Below are 8,097 nucleotides of genomic sequence, written 5' to 3' on the forward strand. Positions count from 1 at the left end.
TGTTTCTGAGTGGTACATCTCTATGACTATCTACACAAGAAGAAAACCTTTATGATTCTGGCCAATTATCAGAATCTGCCTGGAATTCAGAATACTGTGACGATGATTGAGAAACTGGAACTTGAGAAACAAGATCAACTGCCTGAGTTGGGGAGGGATTTTTGGAATCAGTCCCAGAAATTCAAACTGCACATTAAGTCCAAATACTGACATCACACACTCACAACTCATGACAGTAATGGAAATCCAGCAGCTAATATGGTTTTATTTTGGGATATTCCTTATATATTTTCCTTGTTCACTGGGATCTCAATTTTCCACTTTTATTTAACACTGCAGGTGGATTTTACAGGAATAATTCATTGCAGTTTCCTGTCAAGGACTTTGTGCTTGAAGTTGTGTAGGGGGGATCTCAGTACAAATATAAATTACGTAGTCATGCGTACAGTTGCTGGTGCACTGAGAGTCTATCTCCTCGGATGGCTATATTGTTATGGACCAGGGCAGACCCCCTCAAATCAGATCAAAAAAGTAGCCCAGACCCTAACTTTGCTCGTAGTTTTGAGCAGGTGTAAAGTGAATATTCCAGGAGTGATGCAGCTGGTCAAACCACTTAGTTTTAAACAAAACAGAATTTATTTATAAGATTTCCTAATTAAACACAAACAAAAGTGGGCGGCACGGTGGCACACTGGTTAGCACTGCTGCCTCACAGCGCCAGAGACCCGGGTTCAATTCCTGCCTCAGGCGACTGACTGTGTGGAGTTTGCACGTTCTCCCCGTGTCTGCGTGGGTTTCCTCCGGGTGCTCCGGTTTCCTCCCACAATCCAAAAGATGTGTAGGTCAGGTGAATTGGCCATGCTAAATTGCCCGTAGTGTTAGATAAGGGGTAAATGTAGGGATAGGGGTATGGGTGGGTTGCGCTTCGGCGGGGCAGTGTGGACTTGTTGGGCCGAAGGGCCTGTTTCCATACTGTAAGTAATCTAATCTAACAATACTGAAATACAGGGTCTAACAGGAGAGAGATCAGCGAGAGAGGAAGGGTCAGCATGGACCTACTTCTCTTGGATCCTGGCTTCCTGACAGCTTTCCGTGAACAGCCAGACTGCCATAAACCAAATCAAACCAGAGGAAAGCTGAGCTGGGAGAACTGACCACTCACCTTTCATTGTACTAGTGTTTTTTTAATACTTAAAAGTCTTTTGTCCGAGACAGTATCTGTTATCTATAATCGAATTGGCCATAAAACCATTCAAACCTAGGCTTTTCGGAATCTGCCTTTAGAGTAGGGAAGCTTTTATTTGTCATTTCTACGAAATACAACCACTACAGTAAAAATGAAACAGCATTCCTCCAGGACCGAGGGTGCTACATGGACAGCACAAACTCCCCAGTCGGACACAACATAAAGTGCTAAGAAGTGTAAAACACACAAGTTACAGTGTTATAAAAGAATGATGAATGACAGGCATTTTTCTAGCAGCAATACGAAAGAATTTCAGATGAGCACAAGTCCGATCATACAGTGTTAACGAGCCTGATAGCATGGGACAGGAACTGCTGCACAGTCTGGCAATGAGAGACTGAATGCTTCGGTATCTTCTCCCAGGTGGCAAGAGGGAGAAGAGTTTGAGTGAGGGGTGTGAGAGATCTCCCACAATGCTCTTGGCCTTTCGGATGCAGCATGTGGTGTAAATGACAGTAATGGAGGGAAGAGGACCTCAACGATCTTCTCAGCTGTCCTTATATCCGCTGTAAGGTTTTACAATCTGAGACCATGCAATTCCCAAACCAGGCCATGATGCAATAGCTCAGGGTACTCTCACTGAACCCTCTGTAGAATGTGGTGAGGATGGGGGATGGGAGGTGGGTTTCCTCAGCTGTGCAGGAAGTAGAGACGCTGCTGGGCTTTCTTGGCTATGGAGTTAGTGTTGAGGGTCCAGGTGAGATTCTCTGCCAGGCTGCCAAGAAATTTGGTGCTCTTCACGATCTCCACAGGGGAGTCAACGATGTCTTTGATAATCTCTCTGAAAAAAACACAAGGACCTTGTTGAAGGAGCAGCATCATCACAATATAGGAGTACAGTTCACAGCATAGAGGCTAGTACTCTGACTGCACCATGTGTAGAGCTCCCAGTGTACAACCTGTGCGTTATCATCAGGAGCTCTTTGTGCTGATACCAGTCTGGGACCTGTCAGTGGGAGCTATCAGGTTGATGATGCCGAGTTCTCCGAGAATGAATGTCTTCTATTGTTCACCTGAAACAAGAGACTAAATCAAGACAGTGAGCTAACTCAGCAGCAGAGTTCCTCAACTCTGTCACATCCATGGTCTCCATGTAATGTCTCAACTTCCAAACAAATCAACAGTCTGATTTTGACAAGTTATTCGACATTATCTTCCCCCCTCCTCCCTACCTTTTATCTTCTCCTGCTGAACACTCTCTGCTCATTCCTGAAGAAGGGCCTGTGCCCGAAACGTCGAATCTCCTGTTCCCTGGATGCTGCCTGACCTGCTGTGCTGTTCCAGCAATAAAGTTTCAACATTATCTGAGATAAACATCACACAATACCAGGTTATAATCCAACAGGTTTATTTGGAAGCACTAGCTCTCGGAAAGCTGCTCCTTCATCAGGTAGCTGTGGAGCAGGACCTTAAGACACAGAATTCATAGCTGTGCTAAAAATGACACTGAACATTGTCAAAATGTAGAAGCAGACAATGAGAGCTAACCAGGATCTTGGCTGGAATTTTAACAAAATAAATAACAGACTGTAAGCTAGTAGCCTGCGTGAGAGACACGTCATGAGACCAAACAGCAGGTCAACGGCTCACAACAACTAGGTCACCAGATCCCTGTTGCTAACTTCCATGGCTTAAGAAAGGCTGGAACTATTAATACTAAATCCAGAAATAGTCAAAGGCAGATGCCACTTCTCCTGTCTGGCAGCTACTGTCAGCAGGGAGCTTGTCTCTGAGCTGCAGATTAGCAGATGGTGGTGCACACTGTGGAGGGTTATTGGGAGAGGCAAGGTCAAATAACACTCTTTCTGAGCTTCCTCAGTCATTAATGACAGACTGATCCTAAATATGTTGTCAACTCAGTGAGAATAGTAAGAATTAGAAGTGTCAATTAATTACAGAAGGCATGCTGCACTGTTGGACAGGCTATCTTTCAGTTAAACCAACAACCTTCTCTGAGGAGGATTGAAGGTAACTCACAGCATCTGATTATCAATTATCTGGCAATTATCCCATGCAGATTTCAGTAATCTGAGTGAGAAAGGAACAGAAAGATTATATGTACTTGGTGAGATATGTCATTGATCAGGAGGCAATGGCCCAGTGGTGTTATTGCTTGACTATTAATCCAGAGACCCAAATAATGTTCTGGCAATGTGAAGCTAGAAAAGCACAGCAGGTCAGACAGTATCCAAGGAGCTGGAAAGTCAACATTTCGGGCTAAAGCCCATCATCTGCTTCGGGGAGGAGAAGGGAGTCTAGAAGTATATAGAGGGAGGGGGGTGGGGCTGGGGGAAGGGTAGGTGGATGGTGATAGGTGGATGCAGGTAGGGGGTTGTGGTGATTGTTCAATGGTAAGGGTGGAGTGGAGAGGTGAGCAGGAAGATGGACAGGGGAGGTCAGGTCAGGGAGGCGGGGAGGAGAGGGAAGGCTGGACATGGGATAAGGCTGGGAATGGAGGGATGTTGAAGCTGGTGAAGTCATTGGGCTGTAAGCTCCTCAGGTGAAATATCAGATGTTGTTCTTCCAGTTTATGTTTGACATCACTCTGACAGTGGAGGAGACCAAGGATGGACATGTCACCAAGGGAGTGGGAGGGGGAATTAAAATGGACGGCAACTGGAAGGTTGGGTTGTTGTGTGCAGAGTGTAGGTCCTACGTGAACCAGTTCCTGAGTCTGAGTTGGTCTCCGTGATATAGAGGAGACCACATCGGCAACAGTGGTGCAATAGATTAGATTGGGTGAAGTGCAGGTGAATCTCTGTTGGGTCTGGAAGGATTGAGGACTTGGACGGAGGAGAGCAGTGGGATGTAGGGGCAAGTGTTGTGGTTACAGGGAAATGTAGCAGGTGTGGTGGAGACGTTGGTGGGGAGTATGTAGAGTTGACAAGGCAGCCGCGGAATGAATGGTCCCTGTGGAAGGTGCACACGGGTGGGGAAGGAGATATCTTTTTGGTGAAGTGACCAAGGAAGTGACCAAGTTGATAGATGAAGGAAGGGCCATTGATGTCATATACATGGACTTTAGTAAGGCTAAGGTTCCCCATTGTAGACTAATGGAGAAAGTGAAGTCACATGGTGTGCAGGGTGTTCTAGCTAGGTGGATAAAGAACTGGTTGAGCAACAGGAGACAGAGAGTAGTAGTTGAAGGGAGTTTCTTGAAATGGAGAAAGATGGTACAATTGCAACATTTAAGAGGCATTTATATGGGTATATGAATAGGAAGGGTTTGGAGGGATATGGGCAGGGTGCTGGCAGGTGGTACTAGACTGGGTTGGGATATCTGGTCGGCATGGATGGGTTGGACCGAAGGGTCTGTTTCCATGCTGTACATCTCTATGACCAGTGGTGTTCGACAGGTGTCAGTGTTGGGGCCACTGTTGTTTGTAATATACATAACTGATCTGGAAGAGGACACTGTTGGTATGATCAGCAAGTTTGCAGATGACACGAAGATTGGTGGAGTAGCAGAAAGCATAAGGAACTGTCAGAGAATACAGGAGGATATGGATAGACTGGAGAGTTGGGCGGAAAAGTGGCAGATGGTTTTCAATCCAGACAACTGACAGGTGATGCATTTAGGCAAGACTAATTCTAGAGTGAATTATGCAATGAATGGAAGAGCCTTGGGAAACGTTGATGGGCAGAGAGATCTGGGAGTGCAGGTCCATTGTACCCTGAAGGTTGTTGCACAGGTGGATAGAGTGGTCAAGAAGGCATATAGCATGCTTGCCTTCACTGGACGGGGTATTGAGTATAAGAACTAGCAAGTCATGTCAAAATTATACAAGACATTGGTTCGGCCACATTTAGAATACTGTGTACAGTTCTGGTCGCCACATTACCGAAAGGATGTGGATGCTTTGGAGAGGGTGCAGAGAAGGATTATGAGGATGTTGCATGGTATTGAAGGTGCTAGCTATGAAGAGAAGGTGAATAGGTTAGGTTTATTTTAATTAGAAAAAAGGAGATTGGGAAGTGGTGGGGGGTGGGGGGGGGGGCGGGCGACCTGATTGAGGTTTACAAAATTATGAAGAGTATAGACAAGGTGGATAGAGACAAGCTTTTTCCCAGGGTGAAGGATTCAGTAACGAGAGGGCACGCTTTCAAGGTGAGAGCTGGAAATGTTGGAGGATGGTGCATTGCATTGGAAGGTTGGTGGGGTGGTATGTGAAGAACAAGGGGACTTCATCTTTATTGTTGTTGGGAAAGTGGGTTTTAGGACAGATGTGTGGGAAATGGAGGGAAAGCGGTTGAGGGCATCCTTAATTACTGAGAAGCACTCACCCTGGGAGCAGGCGCAGTGGATGCGGAGCAGTTGGGAATATGGGATAGCATTTTGGTCAGAGGAGTGTAGTCAAGGTAGCTGTGGGAGGCAGTGGTGAGATGGTTTCCGGAGATGGAGACAGAGAGGTACAGGAAAGGGAGGGAGTGTTGGAAATGGTCCAGGTGAATTTTAGGGTGGGATGGAAGGTGTTGGTGAAGTTAACGAACTGCTTGAGCTCCTCGCGGGACCATGAGGCAGCACCGATACAGTGATCAATTCAGCAGAGGAAGAGGTGAGGGGTAGTGTCAGTGTAGTTGTGGAAGGGGGACTGCTCCATAAATCCTACAAAGAGGTAGGTGTAGCTCAGGCACATGTGGATGCTCATGGCCATCTCTTTGGTTTGTAGGAAGTGGGAGGAATCAAAGAAAAAATTGTAGAGGGTGAGGACCAGTTCTACCAAACGAATGAGAATGTAAGTGGAGGGGGACTAGTTGGGCCTACGGGAAAAGAAGTGAAGGGCTTTTAGACCTTTAGTGTGAGGGAGTCAAGCGTGAGGTGCTAGAAATGCACAGCCAGTCAGGCAGTATCCGAAGAGCAGGAGAATTGACGTTTCGGGCATAGCCTTTCATTAGGAATGAGGCTTGTGCGGTGGGGAGGTGGGGGGCTGAGAGATAAATGGAGGGGGTGGGTTGGGGGGAGATAGCTGGGAATGCAATAAGTGATCGGTCAGAGAGGAGGGTGGAGAGGAGAGATGGGAAAGACGATGCACAGGTCAGGAGGGCGGTGTCTAGTTGCAGCTTTGGATGAGGTGGGTGGAGGGGAAATGAGGAAATTGGTGAAATCCATATTGATCCCTTGTGGTTGCAGAGTCCCAAGGCAGAAGATGAGGCGTCCTTCCTCCAGGAGACGGGTGATTAGGGTTTGGCGCTGGAGGAGGCTCAGGGCCTGCATATCCTTAGTGGAATGGGAGGGGGAGAGTTGAAGTCTTCAGCCACGGGGCGATGGGGTTGGTTGGTACGGGTGTCCCAGAAATGTTCTCTGAAATGATCCGCAAGTTGGCGTCCAGTCTCCCCAATGTAGAGGAGACCGCATCAGGTGCAACAGATACATTAGATAACCTGTGTGGAGGCACGGGTAAATTTCTGTCGGATGTAGAAGGATCTTTGGTGCCTTTGACGGAGGTGAGGGGGGAGGTGTGGGTCCATGTTTTGCACTTCTTGCATTGGCAGGGCAAGGTGCCGGGGTGGGGGTCAGATGGGCTGTTAGGGAATGGGTGGGCGTGGATCTGACAAGGGAGTTGCTGAGGGAATGGTCTTTCTGAAATGCTGATAGGGATGGGTTGGGAAATATATCCCTAGTGGTTGGGTCTGTTTGTAGGTGGCGGAAATGGTGGAAGATGACAGAATGCATCCGGAGGTTGGTGGGGTGTAAGGTGATAACCAGGGGGTTTCTGTCCTTGTTGTGATTTAAGGGGTGGGGCTTGAGGGTGGAGGTATGGGAAGTGGAGGAAGTAGAGGAGAACCTTTGGTGTGAGGGATAAAGGTGCAAAGGACCTGTATGTCTCTGGTGAAGATGTGGTGTTGGGGCCCAGGGAGTTGAAGGTTTTGGAGGAGGTGGAAGCCGTGTGGCGTGTCATGAATGTGACATAGAACAGTACAACACAGTACAGGCCCTTTGACCCTTGATGTTGTGCCAACCTTTTATCCTACTCTAAGATCAAATTAACCTACATACCCTTCATTGTACTATCATTCATGTTAGCGAGTTTTGAAAAGATCATTCATGTGCCTATTAAAGTTTTCCTTAATCCTACTTGCCAAGGCTTTTTCATGCTCCCTTCTCACTCTCCTAAGTCCATTCTTCAGTTCCTTCCTGGCTAGAGCCCTGCCTGATCATTGCCTCCTCAAACTTAAGTAAGCTTCCTTCTTCCTCTTGACTAGATGTTCCACATCGCTTGTCATCCAAGGCTCCTTCACCCTATTATCCCTTCCTTGCCTCATGGGACAATCCTATCCAGCACTCGCAACAAATACTCCTTAAACAACCTCCACATTTCTGTTGTACATTTTCCTGAGAACATCTGTTCCCAATTTAGGTGTCCCAGTTCCTTCCTGATAGCATTAAATGTCCCTAATGTATTTGATTCTACTACCACTGCTAGCAGTGCAATCCATGCACCCACCACTCTCTATGTAAAGAACAGACCCCTGACATCTCCCCTAAACCTTCCTCCAATCACCTTAAACCTATGCCCCCTTGTGATAGACATTTCTAGTTATGCCTCCCATCATCTTGTACACCTCTATCATGTCACCTCTCATCCTTCTTTGCTCCAATGAGAAAAACCTTAGCTCCCTCAACCTTTCTTCATAAGACATGCCCTCCAGTCCAGGCAGCATCCTGGTATATCTCCTCTGCACCCTCTCTAAAGCTTCCACATCCATCTTATAATGAAGCAACCAGAACTGAACACAATATTCCAAGTGTAGTCTAACCAGGAATCTATAGAGCTGGAGCATAACCTCATGGCTCTTAAACTCAATCCCCCTGCTAATGGAAGCGAACACACCATATGCCTTCTTACCAG

Source organism: Chiloscyllium plagiosum, chromosome 33, assembly GCF_004010195.1.
Source record: "Chiloscyllium plagiosum isolate BGI_BamShark_2017 chromosome 33, ASM401019v2, whole genome shotgun sequence".
Taxonomy (NCBI): Eukaryota; Metazoa; Chordata; class Chondrichthyes; order Orectolobiformes; family Hemiscylliidae; genus Chiloscyllium; species Chiloscyllium plagiosum.